This window comes from Procambarus clarkii, chromosome 31 (assembly GCF_040958095.1).
Source record: "Procambarus clarkii isolate CNS0578487 chromosome 31, FALCON_Pclarkii_2.0, whole genome shotgun sequence".
NCBI lineage: Eukaryota > Metazoa > Arthropoda > Malacostraca > Decapoda > Cambaridae > Procambarus > Procambarus clarkii.
Genome location: NC_091180.1, coordinates 42,567,145 through 42,586,848, shown reverse-complemented (window position 1 = coordinate 42,586,848; position 19,704 = coordinate 42,567,145).

Sequence of the window (19,704 nt, the reverse complement as noted above, 5' to 3'; positions counted from 1 at the left end):
CAGAATCTAAAGTCTTCCGGGGAACAAAACCTTGTACGGCCCAGCTAGCAATGGCGCCGGCAGCGAGTCTTGTATGTTGATATCTTTGTGAACGATAAGATTAGCATTTACCTTCATCTTTATATTTACTTTGTTCACCCTTATTTATATATACGCTGCATCTCAAGCTTAAATATGAATATTACCACACTATATATAGACGCGACACTTAACATTAAATGTTCGCATATGGTCCATTCGTGTAATTACTCGCCTCCACTAAACAATCCCTATCCAGACTTGCTAAACAAATTCCCCGTCTTGGCAACTCTCACCATTTCAGTATTAATAAAAAGGATAATTTTGCACACTTAATAAATGTACAAACTTGCGGGGAAGTGTCGCTAAGCTCCGGCTCAGCCTACATCAAGTAATGCTGGCCGACCCGTTTAAAACACCTTACAGTTACAGACGTAACAGCTCGCGATACTGTACTAAAAAATGTTAGGTTGGGGGGGTGGGGAGAATTCACCCAGTAGTTTATCTGATCAACCTTGGTTGTGTTACGTTGGACTGCGTACATCTGTGACCAACAGTCTGGTGGAACAAGCCAGGAAACTTTACATTGGGCCTCACGTAGCTCCGTACAGGAAGGTTGGGACGGGTTATATGATAATTGTCAGTGCTGAGGGATGGTTCCTGCCGTTATACGTGTAGAGGCAAATATAATTACCACATTAATGCCATCTTACACACTTACGTAACTTTACCTCCACGTCCACTTAATTTGCAATTTCTGTCTAACTAGTATTACAACTTCAGACTAAGAGCACAATGTTAAATATATAATGTGTACCTATATATGACTTGTGCATGCCCGTCCAACCTTATGTTTAACTGTCAGGAGAGGTGAGCACAACGTACTCGGCCCGAGGTTGGTGGAACAAACCGCCAGCTTAATGTACAAGGAAGCACAACTAATCAAAAATATCAATTACTATGTAAATTTGTAATAACTAACAAAGTGTACAGTAAGGTCACTATACCTGTAAGGTCTTGATATAACCCATATGCCTCGCTCAAGGCTGCCTCAAGCTTCAATACGCCAAACTATTGCACTGTCACACACCTGAAATTAAACATTAAATTAAATACAAGAACACCCTAGGCCTACTGGCACATGTGAGGCAAGTCCTCAGACCCAGTTTTCCGAGGTGTAACTTTTTATTTATTTATTCTCTATGACAATTCTATTTCTTCAATACTTTCGAACTGGCATTCCTTCTATACAATTTTTTCTCCAGTCTGTATGTTTAGAAATCGTTCATTGTGTTAAGACCCTAAATATGAATAGTGTTAGCATTATAATGCCTTCGTCAGCCTGGCACTTCAGTCACCCGCAGGAGAGCAACTGCCGTGTTCTTAATCACTTCATATAAAAAATAGATATTACATGTTACAGAAATTAACCCACATTCTATGCTAAATATTACAGGTTGTTTATATATTTTAATTATATATACACAATAGTTCTAACATTCTTGTACAGCCACGACCACACATAGCGCACCGGGCAAGTCCTTAGTCCTAATATTCCCCATAATACGACCCCACCAAATTGTCTAACAACCAGGTACCCACTTTAATGTTTGGTAAACAAAGGCTACAGTTAAGGATTGGCGCCCAGTAAATCCTCCCGGGCCAGGATACGCACCCCCCTCCGGGCCAGGATACGCACCCCCCTCCGGGCCAGGATACGCACCCCCCTCCGGGCCAGGATACGCACCCCCCTCCGGGCCAGGATACGCACCCCCCTCCGGGCCAGGATACGCACCCCCCTCCGGGCCAGGATACGCACCCCCCTCCGGGCCAGGATACGCACCCCCCTCCGGGCCAGGATACGCACCCCCCTCCGGGCCAGGATACGCCCTCATCCCCCTCCCCGGACCAGGATACGCACCCCCGGGCCAGGATACGCCCCCCGGGCCAAAGTGCTCGTGAAACGCCAGGCGAGGTCTTACCACTATGCCATTGGCACCGCAATATTTATATATAATTAAAACTACCTGGTCTGCTCAGCAGAATACAATAACGATATTAACGCTATAAAAAATTAGGATACTCGTCGCTACATATATAACACTAGAAACTAGGCCAAGGATTCAGTCAAGTCACTGCTGTGTTTAACAAGTCATGCCACTTTCACAGTTGTTTGATATTAATGCCAGGGTTACATTATATATAGACGAGCCAAACTGCAGGACCCCACTAGTTACAGCTCGTATTAAATACCCTTATTTCTTACTATTTTAATATTCTAGACTAATAAAACTGCAAAGCATATTAGCCCCATGTCGGGTAGATATTTGAATATTAAACCAGACTTGTGTAAGTGACCTGCTCTTGAAGCAACAGTGACGCCACGTCGCTACGTCACTCGGTAATTGTCTTCATAATCAACACTATTCATGCCCGAGGACCTGACCAGGTTTACGATTATTTTAAGTCAAATTTGTGGCCGTCCAGAGAAATAATCAACTTGTAAAATAATACTACAATAAGACCATTCACTTGCCTGGAGACTGGGCGCAAGTAACACGCTGGGACAAGGCTTCTCAAGGGAGTAATTTAGCCAGCAATATAGGGCCTCCAGAGCAACACCTTCCTCCACCAAGGTCCGCGCCACACTGCCTGCCCGCGCCAGTTGGTCAGCCAGGCCTGAAGGTCAAACTACCTGTGACGTCATATATATGACATCATATGACACAACATATTTATGTGACCCAGTAAGTAAGTAATTATCAAAAGAAACCTCTTTTGATTAAGAAATTATCAAAAGAAACCTCTATTTAGTGTCTTAAGAGTAAGAACGATTACTTAAGGTATAGACTGAACAACAATCTTAACATAAGGAATGCCACTTCGTAAGCATGGGTGAAGACATAGAATACTGTCGTGGAACATAATTCAACAAACCTTTTTTTTCTGTGTATAACTGTTCCACGACGGAAAACTGGGTGTGAAGACTTGCCTCACATGGGCCAGTAGACCACGGGTGTTCTCGCTTAATTTCAGGTGTGTGTGATAGTGCAACAGTTTGGCTTATTGAAACTTGAGGCAGCCTTGAGCGAGGCATGTGGGTTATATCAAGACCTTACAGGTATAGTGGCCTTATTGTACACTTTGTTGAAGTTCTTTACAAATTTACATAGTAATTGATATTTTTTATTAATTGTGCTTCCTTGTTCATTAAGTTGGCCGTTCTCGGCCCACTAACCTTGGGCCGAGAACGTTGTGCTCGCCTCTCCAGACAGTTAAACATAAGGTTGTACGGAGATGCACAAGTCATAAATAGTTACACATATGTTTAACATTGTGCTCTTAGTCTCGAGTTGTAATAACAGTTGGGCAGAATTTACAAATTAGGTGGACGGGGATGGGAATTTACAGTGTGTAAGATGGCATTAATGCAGTAGTGATACTTGCCTCTACACATATAACGGCAGGAACCATCCCTCGTCACTGACAGTTACCGTTTAACCCGTCCCAACCCTCCTGTATGTAGCTACCCGAGGTGCTTGCCAAGTGTCCTGGCTTGTTCCACCAGACTGTTGGTCACAGATGTACGCAGTCCAACGTAACACAACCAAGGTTGATCAGATAAAACTATTGGTTGAATTCTCTCCCCCCCCCCCCCCGACATTTTTTAGTACAGTATCGTGAGCTGTTAAGTCTAACTAAAATGTGATAAACGGGTCTGCCAGCATTACTTGATGTAGGCTGAGCCGGAGCTTAGCGACACTTCCCCGCTGGTTTGTACATTTATCACGTGTGCAAAATTATCCTTTTTATTAATACTGAAATGGTGAGAGTTGCCAAGATGGGGAATTTGTTTAGCAAGTCTGGATAAGGATTGTTTAGTGGAGGCGAGTAATTGCACGAATGGATCATATGCGAACATTTAATGTTGTAAGCGTCGCGTCTATATTTAGTGTGGTAATATATATAATATTTAGGCTTAAGACGCGGCATATATATAAGAATGAACAAAGTAAATATAAAGATGAAGGTAAAGGCTAATCTTATTGTTCACAAAGACGTCAACATACTGGGGACTCGCTGCCGGCGCCATTGCTAGCTGGCCGTACACGGTTTTGTTCCCCGGAAGACTTTAGATTCTGAGCACCCATCAGCTCAAATCACCGCGGTTTTGTGAGGAAGAGCACACAAATATTCCATGACCCAGAGAATATATTTTTGGAAGGAAATTATATCGGTTTAGTCTACAGTTGGTGGATAAACGTTGATGATCAGCTGCTGTCCAGCCGACTGGTACGCAGGCAACCCAAACTGTTGTACCTCACTCGTCGCCCATGATAGATCTGTTTTTTGTTTTTATGAGGACCGTATCACTGATAGCTCAGTTAGTCCTACCCTGAAAGGCGAGGTGATGCCCCACAGGTGCACCTTAGGTGTATTGAGCCTTACTGGGAAAAGTTGGCCAAACTGCTCAATTAGGTGTTAGGTATCCCTGATTGCACTTGGAGGAATCATTCTAAGACCACCGTCGGACGGGAATTTTTCACCAGGCCTAGGAGTCTCGGGCATTAGGTAGGGCCATGAATCGGTCCTTTTTACGTGGAGACGTCATGGGGAACTCTGAGGCAATGGCGGCAGCTTTCAGAAGAGGGGCAGTGGGTCGTGGTGTAGAAAACACTGAAACTGCTAACGAGGTTACAGCACGTGCTTCTACCAGCAAAACACCTTACATAATGGACCTGGAGAGGACAGCATCAGTCGCAAACCAGCCAGTGTCAGACAATGTGCTTACCTCTCCACAGCCCAGCCTCAGGATATCAGCAGACAGAAGAGGACACCACCTGTTTCACACCAGACAGTCACTCTGCACATCTTACAAATTTAGGATAATGCAGACAGACCAATTTACTTCAGCATAGTAGTAGCTACAGCATATTTCCAACGATAATGGAAAATGATCAACCAGAGCTCAAACTTCCCATCACATGCAACCAGAGAAGATAAATAATGACATCACGAGAACAGCAGACTGCAAATTGCTTAGAAAAAGTAAGTCCTACAATGGAAACATGTGTGCTTGGAAAGCTGGACCCCTCAGAAAGACTAACAAGAGTCGTGCTTTTGGGATACATAATCGAATTTCCACTGGATTCAGTACTAGAACACAAGCTAATCCTGAATGCATAACGTTGCCGCACAAAAACAAAGCAGTGACACGTCAGGTTCTGGTAACCGTCATGGGACATGTGCCAGAAACTTTCAATCTTGGAAATTGGGGAACATACCGACAGACCATATGTCGTGGAACTTTCTGCGCGGCTTCAGATGTCAGAAATACGGCCACCATCAATCACGCTGCACCGGACAGGAGAGATGTGGAGTGTACAGTCTGAGGCATCCAACTAAAGACTGTATAACCAAGCACAAGGGAAGCCAGACCACAACAGCCAAAAGTCCAAATTGTGGAGGAAACATCATGCCTGGAGCACAACCTGCTCTGTACGGAACAAAAAGGTGCAGACAGCTCAGTGCAGGATAAATGCACAGACCAGCACTACATAAATCAACGTCTGGAACACAAATGCACATCAAAAACAGACCCACTCTCGTACGACAAAATTTTCTAAATCGATCAATTCCTAATCAGATAATACAAAAATGGAGAAGTACAACAAAAGCAATAAGCAATTACTTTTGGAATTAATAAAAAAATTTTTTTACAGAGTTTCAGCTGAAATTTTTGTGAAAACAGTGGCAGAGATTATCATAAATTGCCTTGAGAGGACTCAGAACGGCACACAACAAAAAACTCAAGAAATCACTTGGGTAATAATGGACAAGATCGTGCAGCATACTAATTACAAGAAATAGAGCCTGAAACAAGAAGAAGCATAAGAGGACAAACAACGCGACATGGACATAGACTACGAATAGTCGATGTCAAGACACCAGATCATCAACTTTCACAAAAGCAACTGCAAGAAGCAGTGACCACTCAAGATCAACAGAATCTTACAACACAAGAGACAGATAAAAATATCTAGTGCAGTCTGATGTCTAACATCACCACCAAAGTAGTATTGAACAGCAGAGATACACAGGTTTCAGCAATAACTACGGGCGTGAACAATCAAGGCAGACCCAGTATGCAGCAACGTCAACAACGAAATACTGGATGGCAGAGATGAACCGATTCCGAAAACACAAGAAACGGCCACGAGCGATCAATGCAGTCCGATGTGCAGCAATACCAACAGCAAAGTGATGGACAAGAGGGATGCACAAATTCCATCAATGCAGGGATGACCATGAGCAATCAGTGCAGTCCGATTTCCAGCGACACGACTTACGAGGTAGTGGATATAGAAGTAGATTCTGAAGAAGAGTTCTACTAGAACAGGCAACACCAACCGAAACCGTCGTCTAGCCATTTCGATTAATGCAATGAAACATACACGGTCTTTGAAATAAAAACCTCACCCTTCAGGAAGCTGCAGTCAGTACGAAAGGAGATATAATCGTTTTGGTAGAAACTTTTTCTCCCCCACGAAGTCCTTTAGAGTAGCTAGATACCAGCACTTTATTATACGGAATGAACAGGGGAGACAGAGGGCCTTAACCCTAGTCAGAAACACCATATACAGCAAGAAAATAGACCCAGTGTCATGTTGGGTTGGAGTAGAGGTATTAGCAGTAACAGTGAATATGGCTAATATTAAGCTCCTCGTATACATCTACAAGCTCCCTAGACGTAAATTAGGAGAAGAGGCAGTGCTTGCCTTGGCCACGCATGAAAATGTAATTATTGCTGGGGAATTTAATGCTCATCATAAAGAGTTAGATGCGACTGGGCCAGCCAATGCAGAGGGGCGCTATTTAGCTGCTGCTCTGCGAGAAGTACATGAAATTATACTTAACATGGGAGACCCACTCACATTAAAGGGAATCTTGTATTAATCTCAACAGCACTCAAGCATCAGGCGAAGTGGGAGGTAGACCCTGTGATTACCAGTATCCACAATGCTACTGTCACAACACCCCCTCCCCGCTCAGCTCGTTGTCGCCGTGTGGGGGCTTAGTGGACGGCTGCCGGAGTGTGATGCTCCTTGGGACAGTCCTCTGTCCTTTTCTAGCCTTGTGCTCCTGCTGCCGTCCTCTCCAATTCTGCTGGGCATCTTTTCCTTTTCCTTCTGTTTCGTTTTTCTCCCCCCTCTTCTCCTATCTGCTTGCCGTTTCCTGCCGACCTTTTGCTCGTTCTGGTTCTTCCCTTGGACTTCTTCTATTTTGACGCCCGGGTGCTTGAGGAGGCATACTCCTGCACCCGTAGAACTGTAGTACCCGACGTCGAGAGCGATGGGAACCTTTTATTGTCAATCCCCCTTTCGTCACTGAACCCGATCTCGACGGACTGTCGGTTTCTTAAGGTGACGTTTGTGGGGCGTATACTCACGACGCACCCCTAGGAGGCCCCGGCAAGATCGGCGATAGCTTCTTGTTGGGTGTCCTGCCTCTAATTGTGGCTCCATGGTGGGTGTGGGGGCACATTCGTGAATGAATTATTTTTTCGTCATGATGATAACCCGTTTCGGGCTGCTTCTGGTGTACCTTCTCAGGCTCGTGGGGTGGGCGACCAAGCCCCCGAGTCGGTCCGTATTGGAAGACCGGGCTCTGGAGCCTCCGCTGCATTGGGCCCCGACCTTGCTCCTCCTTTGGCCTCTCTGACTCCTTCCCCTGGCTCCCCTCCCTCCTCTGTGGTTGGGTCGAGCCCCAAGCCCCCAGTGGTGACTACCTCGTCCCTTGGCACGGCTCCTTCTCTAGTTGTAACTACTGCGCCTTTTAACCCCTCTCTCTCTGGGGGTTCTCACCGCCGTCCTCGTCACAGCCGCCCTCGCTCGATTCCTTCCAGTTCTGCTACCTATCAAGCCTTGTTTGGTCCCGCGTCGTGGGCCAAATATTTTGATCTCCTCCCTCTTGATTCTGCGCTTCCTGACGATTTCTCCCTCCATCGACATCTCGTTGATTCCGTGGATGCCTCCATTACTTTCAACCCCACTCGTCTTGGTACACGTGTCGTTGCTGCTCCTTCTCAGGATGCTGCTTCCCGCTTGGCTGCCTTATCCTGCCTTGGCGAGACCCCTGTTCGGGTCTCGAGGAACGCTCAGTTGAATGCCAGTGTTGGCACTATTTTGCTCCCGCCACATGTTGCGACCGGTGTTCGAGACCTGCGCGACTGCCACGACGATATTCGACATATCCTTGCTGCCCAGGGCCATTCTATTCTCCAGGTGGACACGTTTACTCGTCCCCCTCGTGGTAGTCGCCGTCAACCCCTCTGGGTTGTGAAGATTACCTTTGATGGTAGGACCCTTCCACCCTCTGTCATTCTTGCTGGTGGCAGGTGCTCTGTCCAGGAGTACATTCCTTCTCCTCGGCTCTGCAACAAGTGCTGGAGGTTTGGGCATGGTGCCCTCCGCTGCTCCGAGACTGTCTCTCTCTCTGTCCTTTGTGTGGTGGCGAAGGTCACTCTAAGTCGGAGTGCACTTCTCCCCAGGCTCGTTGCCTCAACTGCGGTGAGGCCCATCCTACCTTCTCCCGTGCGTGTGTCCATTTCAATCTTGAGGCAGCCGTCCTCAACTTGAAGCACCGGGAGCGTTTATCTTTTCCTGAGGCGAGACGCCAGGTTCGCCGGCTCCCGCCTTATGCTAATATCTCTTATGCTCGCGTGTTGCGCTCTTCCTCTCCTCGTCCTTCCCGCCTTCCTCAGACTCACAACCATTTCCGGGCGTTGGACCCTGATGCGCCCACTGCCCCCTCCTCTGTTCCTTTGGGTTCTCTCCTGAAGGATCCTCCTGGTCCTCTGTCCGGGGTTCCCCTTCCTTCTACCCGGTCTGTCATGTCTCCTGTGTCTTCTTCCTCATCCCCCTCCGATCCTCCTTCCCATCCTCTTCCTCCATCTATCGGCTCTCCCCACCGCCTGTCGGTGCGGGCGGATGTCCATCGCTCTCCTAGCGGCCGTCGTGTGTGCTCTCGTTCGGCTTCTCCTGTTGAGACACTGGAATCCGTTGCCCGGTACGTAGTTGCTGGGACACCGGTCTCTTTAAGTCAAAAGCGTAAGCCTGGCTCCTCTCCTTCCTCTTCCCCCGGCTGGTAAGAAGGCTTCGCTTTCTTCCTCAGCTCCTACGTCTGGTTCTGTTGCTCCTTCCCCTCCCGTTTCAGTGATTGCGCCCCCTGTTCCTGCTATGGAGGTTTCTTTGGCCCCTGCTTCCCTTTCGGTTGCTGCTCTTGCTGGGGTGCGCTCCCCTCTTTCTACTCCCCCTCTTCCTGCTGCTGTCGTTGACTGCTCCTCTCCGTTGTCTCCTCCTCCTCCTCCTCCGGCCCCGCCCGCCCCCTCTGATCTGTTCTCCCGTTTCCTTCCCTCCGTCTTTGCTCAGTTTACCCATGCCCCCTAACCCTGACTTTGCTGACCCTGATCCCGACCCTGATATTCTTTAACGTGCTCTGTTGCTCTTTCGCCTTGGTTTCTTCCTTGTTCCCTGGTTTTGTCCTTTCTCTTCTCGTCGTTGTCCATTCTTCAATGGAACGTTCGAGGTTATTACGCCAATTTCCTCGAACTCCAACTTCTGATTTCGCGGTTTTCGCCCCTTTGTGTCCGTCTCCAGGGGCCAATGCTTGGTGCTCGTCCTGGTCGTTTTCGTGGCTATTCCTTTCTCTCTCCCCCCCCCAGCCATTGCTGGGGCTTCTAATTCTTCTGCTCTCTTGATTCGTGCTGATGTTCTCTTTGTTCCTTTACTTTTTCCTTCGCCTCTCCATTGTTCTGCTGCTCGTATCTTTGTGGGGAAATGGTACACAGTTTGTTCCATTTATCTCCCCCCGAGTGTCCCGCTCTCTCTTCCTGATTTGAAACACCTCCTAGACTCCTTGCCGGAGCCTGTGCTCCTGCTGGGTGACTTCAATTGTCGTCATTCCCTTTGGGGTGACGTTCTGACGAATACCCGGGGTTGCTACCTTGAGCCGTTTCTCCTCTCCTTCCCTGTCTTTTCTGAATTCTGGTGAGCCCACTCATTTGGACTCTCGGACTCGCACCCTTTCTTGTCTTGATCTTTCTCTCTGCTCTTCTTCTCTTTACTTAGATTTCACGTGGCAGGTTCTTGATGACCTCCATGGAATTGATCATTTCCCCATCCTTGTTTCCTTTTTCTCTTTTCGCCCTTCCCTAGGTGGCAGTTTGCTAAGGCAGACTGGACCCTATTTACCCTCAGTGCTGCTCTCTCTGACCTCTCCCTTCTGCCTCTCTCTCGCGCTCTCCTCCTTTTTCATGACACTGTCTTCAATGCTGCCCTCCGCTCTATTCCTCGCTCTTCCTCTCGGGGTCCGCGGAAGTGCGTTCCCTGGTGGAATGCGGACTGTGCTCGGGCTGTCCGCTGTAAGCGTGCAGCCTGGAAGAGGCACCGCCGTAGGCAGACGACCGATTCTGTTCTTTTCTTTCGGAATGCGAGTGCGGTGGCCCGTAGGGCCATCCGTACGGCTAAACGTGAATGTTGGGCATCTTATGTCTCAACAATTACGTCCGAAACCCCTCTGGCCCAGATCATGAAGCGTATCCGCAAGATAGCGGGTAAGTTCGTTCCCGATGTTTCACCGGTCCTTCACCTCCATGATACTCTTGTGGCGGACCCGTTGCAGGTCGCTTCCGAACTGGGTTCCCACTTTTCTTCTGTTAGCTCTGGTCTTCATCTTCCCCAATCTTTCCTTCTTCGTAAACCTGTCCTTGAGTCTCGTCCTTTAGATTTCTGCACTCATCTTCAGCTTCCCTATAATGATCCCTTCTCTCTCTCTGAACTTCGTTCTGCCCTGGCCCTCTGCGGTTCTACGGCGGCGGGCTCCGATGGTATTCATTATGAGATGCTTCACCATCTCCCTCCGAGCACGTCTCAGTATTTACTGAGTCTGTATAATCGGATCTGGGAGTCGTCGTCAGTCCCTGAGGACTGGCTCGATGCCGTTGTCCTCCCTGTTCGCAAACCGGGGTCTCTGGGTACTTCCCCTAAGGACTTTCGCCCTATTGCTCTCACAAGTTGTGTCTGCAAACTCTTTGAACGTATGGTTAACGTTCGTCTGATGTGGTTCCTGGAACACCATCACCTCCTCTCCCCTTCTCAATTTGGTTTCCGCAAGTGCCGCAGCACGACAGATGTCCCTGGTGAACTTGGAGGTTTATATTCGTACTGTTTTTGCTGCGAAGACCTCCGTTGTTGCCGTCCTTTTTGACCTGGAAAAGGCTTATGACACCACTTGGCGTTATCATATCCTATCTCAACTTCATTCTTTTGGCCTTCGTGGTCATCTCCCTCTCTTTCTCCGCAGCTTCCTCTCTCGTCGTTCCTTTCGGGTGCGCCTTGGTACCGCTCTCTCTCCCTCTTTTCAGCAATACGAAGGTGTGCCCCAGGGTAGTGTTCTGAGCACTACTCTTTTTCTGGTTGCCCTCAATGGTCTTCTTTCCTCTCTTCCTTCTGGTGTCTTCTCTGCTCTCTATGTCGATGATCTTACCCTTTGTTGTCAGGGTGATGATTCGCCTCTCCTTCAACGCCGGCTTCAGCTTGCAATTGATGCCGTGTCGTCTTGGGCCACAGATCATGGCTTCAAGTTCTCTACTTCTAAGACTTGTGCCATGACTTTTACGCGGAAACGGGTTGTTCTTCGTCCCTCTTTGTCACTTTATGGTCATCCCCTTGAATACAAAGATTCCGCGAAGCTTTTGGGGTTATTCCTTGACACTCGTTTGTCTTGGTCTCCCCATATCTCTTACCTCCGTGTTGAGTGCTCTAAGGCCCTTACCCTCCTTCGGGTCTTGTCCCATACTTCTTGGGGGGCAGATAGGCGCACTCTCCTTGCTCTACATTCCTCTCTCGTCCTGTCTAAGCTCGATTATGGTTGCCCTGCTTACTCGTCTGCTTCTTCTCCTACTCTTCGCCGTCTTGATGCTTTGCACCATACTGGGTTGCGCCTCAGTTCTGGTACCTTTCGTTCGACTCCCATCCTTAGCTTGTATGTTGACACTGGCTTCCTGTCTCTCCAGGACCGCCGTGATCGCTACTGTCTTCGCTATCTTGCGCGGTCCTTGCAACATCCTTCCTCTCGCCTCTGTCGTGCTTTAACTTTTACCCCTCCTGCGGTTCCTGTTCCTCTTCACCACCTCCCTCTTTCTGTCCGGTTATCTCGCCTACAGGATTCTCTTTCCGTTCGTATTTCTGATGTTTCTCCTCGTGTTGTTCCTTCTTTGCCCCCGTGGAGGGTCCCTCTTCCGCGGTTTTGCACATCCTTGACCCGTATCACTAAAGCTTTTACCCCTCCTACGGTTCTAAAACGCCTTTTCCTCGAGCACTTTTCTTCTCACTCCCGCTCCGTTTCTGTCTTCACCGATGGGTCTAAATCAGCGGACGGTGTTGGCTACTCTGTTGTTTTTCCTGATCGCACTTATATGTGTCGCTTGCCTCCGGAGACTAGCATCTTTACAGCGGAACTTTATGCTAATTCTCTATGCTCTTCGTCTCCTGCTTTCTCGTTGTCAGTCTTCCTTTGTAGTTGTTGTTGACTCTCGTAGTGCCCTCATGGCTCTCGGGTCCTTTAATCTGGTTCATCCAGTAGTTGTCGAGATCCAGCATTGGCTGTTTCTCGTTCACAGTAAATTTAAGTCGGTTGAGTTTTGTTGGGTTCCCAGCCATATTGGTGTGTCTTTAAATGAACGTGCGGATGCTGCCGCCAAGGAAGCTGTCCGCTCTTGTCCCATCTCTCGTAAAGGCATTCCGTATTCCGACTTTTACCCGGTTATCCATTCCTCAGTCCTTACCCGTTGGCAGGCTTCTTGGTTGTCTGTTACTGGTAACAAGCTACGTACTCTTAAATGTTGTGTTTCCTCGTGGCAGTCCTCCTTCCACCGTAACCGGCGGTGGGAAACAGCTCTGGCGAGGTTGCGTATTGGCCATACTCGCTTAACCCATGGTCACTTGATGGAGCGCCGCCCTGCTCCTTATTGTCCTAGTTGCATTGTCCCTCTTTTACGGTCGTGCATGTCCTTCTTGAATGTCTTGACTTCCAGGACGAGCGTGTCTTGCTTTCCGACCGCCCCTCGCGGTCACCTGTCCCTCGATAGAATTCTTGGTGACTCGGATACTTTTGATATCGTTCGCCTTATGCGTTTTTGTTCTCGTATTGGCATCCTTGGTGATATTTAGCGCCCTCTGATTATTTTGTGTATTTGATGGTGCTACATAGCCTTCCCGGTTTGGTGCCTTCTTTTGATTATTACTTACTTGGCAGCAAGGCAAATTACCGACCTCTTGGAAGGAAGCAGATATTATTTAGATTCCTAAGCCGAAAGAACCTGGCAATTACAAACCCATTTCAATAACATCATGCATTAGTAAAACTGCTGAACGAATGGTTTTATGTAGGCTATTGTGGAAGACTGGAGACCTGCTTAAACACACACTTACGTACAGTTATAAAGTTATCAGGGGAGAAAACGCACAATGCCGTGCGGCCGAGTGGACAGTTCTCAGGGGTCGTAGTACTGAGGGATCTGGTTCCAATCCCGGCCAAATCAGAAACTAAATTGGCAGTTTTCACCCGATGCGGCTGTTCACTTAGCAGTAAATAAGTATTGGCAGTTACAGTTGCTACGTGTTGGGTAAATCTTTGAAAGTTCTTCTCTAAAAGTTTTCCAGCAGTAACTGGGGCAGCGATGGTGCTTAGGTATTAAATCCTAATGCTTTCGTTACTACGATTGCTTCATATATTTTGAAAAGTTCCTATCAGGCCAACTTTTCTTCTTGCGCTACTGGACGGTTCACTTGTTAGTTTTCTTACCAAACTCGTAAAGTCTTTCACAGGTTTATAGTTCGTTCAGTTTAATGCTGTCTTTGTTCACTTGGTTTTGACCTCAGTGCAGGAGCCGGCTTCCCCGTGATTGAGCATCATTTCTCTGGACCATTGTAAGTCTTGGTCTGCATCAGTTGGAGAGTCTGCGGCGTCGTTCTAGTTGCTACAATTCAATTCCTTATTATTTGCCCTATACCCATCTCGTAGGCGGTGGTGGAAAGGATCAGAGGAACGTAATCGGTGCAGGAACTGAACCCTATAGTTCGTTTAGCTAAGCAATTGACAATCTTTTGAAGCTAGTTACACAATTCTTAATGTTGTAGCCACATGTACATATCTACATCCATGTACACAAATACATATCAATAATATTCTTATAACGAGTGATTCAACAGTTGGCTCGCAAGTCACTCTGCAAGTCACTCTGCATCTATAGTGAGTCAGTTACTAGTCTTGCTCCACACCCACCCAAGTGGGCGGCAGCATCTGACAAGTGCATGCTGCACCTACAGTAAGCAAATTTTGGGTACTTTGCTAAGATTTCTGGCAGTACATCATTATGAACGAAGTACTTACATATTTCTTGGAGTCCATTGATGTGTTATCTCTGAATTCCGCTGACTTTTCAGGTTCACTTCTATATTGATTCAAAGTATGTTAATTGGTCTGCTGACATTTTACATTTAGTCAAATCTAAATCGGCAAATGTTGCAAACTCAGAGAGGTACATGTAGCCTATGCCTAGCAGTGGTATAATCAAGAAGTCTGCCTAACCTTATTGGATGACCCATAGTGTGAGATTCTTCTACAGGATTGACCTTCCCTCTCTTGGGAAGGTTGGCCTCAGACAGAAAGGACTGCTTAAGGGCATCTTATACTTTAGATAAAAGACCATAGAAAGGCAGAAGCAACCGCTACTTCAACATCTTCAACAACAGATGTTGAAGTCCCTATCCACTGAGTCGTTGGGCTCTTTGAGCCCGACGTTTGCCTGAAACGCAATGCTTACTAGTGGCTTTAGGTATTGTATGTATATTTAGGTATATTGTATATCTATAAATCAGAATGTTTGTAACTCTGCATCTATGTACGTACTTTTCCTAAATAAAATATTATTATTATTATTATTATTATTATTATTATGTGCAGTAGCCCTAGGGAGGGTAACCCATGGGTTCTCGCATCATTATTTATTGAGAGGTGCTATGAATCGGGTTCGATTCTAGAAGCAGGCCTTCAGATAAAAATTCACAAGAAATAATGCAGTAACAAATGTGGGAACTATAATGTTGTGGGGTTGACATAAAGGCCATTCTCTAACAATCGACAAGTTTATTCAACAAGGTACTAAACTACTACAACAATTTTATGTAACGTTAATGTCTCAATGGCACTTGTAATGCAGCTAAACAACAGAGTATAGCAACGACTCCTGTCGATTCCCGCGAGGTTGGACTGAACTGACTTAAACAATTCGTAGTGCTCACTGATGCAACATTGCAATAAAACTTATTTGCAGGCCTCTGCAACATAAATCAATAATCACAACAGGCAGACACAACTCGTGCAGCCCCATGCGGAGAGATTGAGACTAGGTGGTTAAATGACAGCACAAGTAACCTCCTGTCAATTCTACGTCAACACTTGTCCCTCAAGGGGGTATTACTTCTAAATTAACCCAAAATATGCAATAAATGAAAACTGGTTTGATTTGAATCAAACTTTTTGACGATTTGTACATGAAAAGTTTCATCTGGCCCAAGTCTCAGCATCGTAGCATAAATAGGAAGGGAGAAAAAAAATATTGAAGTAGGTGTCAAAATTATTCCAAAATGGTCAAAAACGATTATCAAACACAAGTTTCAACTGAAATCATATCTATGGCTCTCAGCTATCACAATAGCATATATTAAAAAAATATTGTAATTAGCTTTATTAGACCCCTCCGTGGTGCCTCCTTGCCGTGGTGAGGGGCTCACGTACACCTCCCTGGGACCGGTGTGGGTTGCCTGTGCCCCCTCTCCTGCCCCATCTTTGGGCGGTGTTCGTGGTGAAGGGCACAATGTAGGGGCCTTGTGAGCCATCGGACCACCCGGTGGAGGGGTCGCCTGTGAGAGTTCCACCCTGATTGGATGGTTGGGTGTCCAGGCTGGGGTGATAGGGGGACTGGGGTCTTAGCACCAGTGTGGGAGAATGAAGGAAGCAGTAGGACTCCCCTGTTGAAAAGTGGGAGTACCGCTGGGGACGACACACCCTTCCTGCACTGGCCTGCGCTCGGCCTCCCTGGCTGCCCCGGTAGGTGGTATCCCTTGGTTCCAGGTCCCATCCCTTATATATTGGTTTGCTGTATGGTTGACAACTTGACTTCTTACCCAGGCTTATGGGGTGGGCGACCAGGCCCCTGAGTCAGACCGTCCTGGAAGACCGTGATCTGTAGCCCCTAGCTGCAGGGCCTGGTTTAGGCCCAGACCGGACTCTTCCTCCCTGCTCCTCTCCCTCCTCTGCTGTGGTTGGGTCGAGCCCCAAGCCTGCCGTGGTGACCGTCTCGTCCCCCTGCACGGCTCCATCTCTTCTTGTGACTACTGCACCTTTTGACCCGTCTCTCTTTAAGGGTTCTCATCGCCGTCCCCGCCACGGCCACTCTCGTATGCTTCCTTCTCATCCTAATTCCTTCCATGCTTCGTTTAGTCCTGCTACGTGGACTTAGTACTTTGACCTACAACCTTTGGATTCAACTGCTGCTGACGATTTTTCCCTTCATAGGCATCTTATCGATTCCGTGGATGCCTCTGTCACCTTCAACCCCACTCGTCTTGGTACCTATGTCGTTGCTGCTCCTTCTTAGGATGCGGCCACCCGCTTGGCCGCCTCATCCTTCCTGGGCGAGATCCCTGTTCGGGTCTCAAAGAACGCTCGGTTGAATGCCAGTGTTGGCACTGTTCTCCTCCCGCACCATGTTGTCACCGGTGTTCGGAATCTCAAGGACTGCCACGAGGAGATCAAGCATACCCTCGAGGCCCAGGGTCATTCTATCCTCCAGGTGTATACGTTTACTCGTCCCCCTCGTGGTCATCGCCGTCTGCCCCTTCTGGTTGTGAAGGTTACCTTTGATGGTAGGACCCTTCCGCCCTCTGTCATTCTTTGCTGGTGCCAGATGCACCGTTCACGAGTATATTCCATCTCCTCGGCTCTGCGGTATGTGCTGGAGGTTTGGGCATGGTACCCTCAAATGCTCTAGTCCTGTCTCTGTCCCTTGGTACGAGACGAGGGTCACTCTAAGTTGGAGTGCACTTCTCCCCAGGCCCGTTGTTTCTATTGCGGTGAGGCCCACCCTACCTTCTCCCGTACGTGTATGTGTTACAAACTTGAGGCGGCTGTCCTCAACTTGAAGCACCGGAACCGTTTGTCTTTTCCTGAAGCTCGGCGCTAAGTTCGTCTCCCCCTTTCGCTGGCGTCTCCTATGCTCGCGTGGTGTGCTCCTCATTTCCTTGTCCTTCCCACCTTCCTCAGTCTCACAACCGTTTCCAAGCCTTAGACCCGGACACGCCAACCACTACCTCCACTGTTTCTCTCCATTCTGTCCTGGAGGGTCCCCCTCCTGGTTCTCTGCCTAGGGCTCCCCTTCTTTCTACCCAGTCTGTCCTGTCTACTGTGTCTTCTTTCTCCTCTCCCTCTGGTCCTCCTTCTCATCCTTCTCCTCCATCTCTTGGCTCTCCACGCCACCTGACTGTGCGAGCCGATCTCCATCGCTCTCCTGGTGGTCGTGTTGTTCGCTATCACTCTTCTTCTTCTACCGAGATGCTGGAGTTTGTTGCCCAGTATATTGCTGCTAGGACGCCTGTCTCTTTTGAGTCAGAAGCGGAAACCTGGCTCCTCTACTTCCTCCTCCCCAGTCGGTAAGAAGGCTTCGCTTTCTTCTTCACCCCGTCTGATTCTATCCTTCCTTCCCCTCCCGCTTCGGTAGTGGAACCCCCTGTTCCTACTGTGAAGGTTTCTGTAACCCCGGTTCCATCTTGGTTACTGCCCTCTCTGAGCTGCACTCCCCTCTTTCTGCCGCTCCTCCTCCAGGCCCTGCTCGTCCACCTCTGGTCTGTTCTGTTTCTTTCCCTCCTTTACTCAGTTTACCCATGCCCCCCTAACCCTGACCCTGTGCTTTTTTAACGTGCCGTGTTCCTTCTTCACCTTTGTTTCTTCTTTGCTCTCTGTTGCTCTCCTCTCTCCCTTTGCCGATGTCTATTCTTCAATGGAACATCCGTGGATATTACGCCAATTTTCTTGACCTCCAACTTCTCATTTCATAGTTTTCGCCCCTCTGTGTCTGCCTCCAGGAGCCGATGCTTGGTGTTCGTCCTGGTCGCTTCCGTGGCTATTCTTTTCTCTCTCCCCCCCCCCTCCTTCCCCAGCCATAATTCTTCATGCTCTCTTGATTCGCTCCGAATGTTCCCTTTGTCCCCTTACTTTTTTCCTCGCCTCTCCACTGTTCTGCTGCCCATGTCTTTGTGTGTAGATGGTACACGGTTAGTTCCATTTATCTACCCCCTGCCGTCCCACTTGTTCTTCCCAATCTTAAACACCACCTAGACGCCTTGCCAGAGCCTATGCTCCTGGTAGGCGATTTAAATTGTCGTCATGCCATTTGGGGTGATGTGCTGACAAACACCAGGGGTCGCCTCCTTGAGCCTTTTATCCTCTCTTCTACCCTGTCCCTTCTTAATTCTGGTGAGCCCACTCATTTGGACTCTCGGACTTGCTCTTTCTTGTCTCGATCTTTCTCTGTGCTCGTCATCCCTTTTCTTAGATTTCGGGTGGCGGGTCCTTGATGACCTCCATGGCAGTGACCATTTTCCTATCCTTGTTACTTTTTTCTCTTTTCACCCTCCCCTCTCCTTCCCTAGGTGGCAATTTGCCGAGGCTGACTGTTGATTTCGTGTTGTTATCTGTTGACCTCCCGTTATTAGCTGTTGACTTTGCGTTATTAGCTGTTGTCCTCGCGTTATTAGCTGTTGTCCTCGCGTTATTAACTGTTGTCCTCGTGTTAATAGCTGTTGACCTTGCGTTATTACATGTTGTCCTCGTGTTATTATCTGTTGTCCTTGCGTTATTAACTGTTGTCCTCGTGTTATTAGCTGTTGTCCTCCCGTTATTATCTGTTGTCCTCGTGTTATTATCTGTTGACCTCGTGTTATTATCTGTTGACCTCGTGTTATTATCTGTTGACCTCATGTTATTATCTGTTGACCTCGCGTTATTAGCTGTTAACCTCCCGTTATTAGCTGTTGACTTCGCGTTATTAGCTGTTGTCCCCGTGTTATTATCTGTTGTCTTCGTGGTATCTGTTCTCCTCGCGTTATTATCTGTTGTCCTCGTGGTATTATCTGTTTCCTCGTGGTATTTTCTGTTGTCCTCGTGGTATTATCTGTTGTCCTCGTGGTATTATCTGTTGTCCTCGTGGTATTATCTGTAGTCCTCATGATATTATCTGTTGTCCTCGTGTTATTATCTGTTGTCCTCGTGTTATTATCTGTTGTCCTCGTGTTATTATCTGTTGTCCTCGTGTTATTATCTGTTGTCCTCGTGTTATTATCTGTTGTCTTTGCGTTATTATCTGTTGTCTTCGCGTTATTATCTGTTGTCTTCGCGTAATTATCTGTAGTCTTCGCGTTATGATCTGTTGTCTTCGCCTTATGATCTGTTGTCTTTGCGTTATGATCTGTTGTCTTCGCGTTATGATCTGTTGTCTTCGCGTTATGATCTGTTGTCCTCGCATTATTATCTGTTGTCCTCACATTATTATCTGTTGTCCTCGTT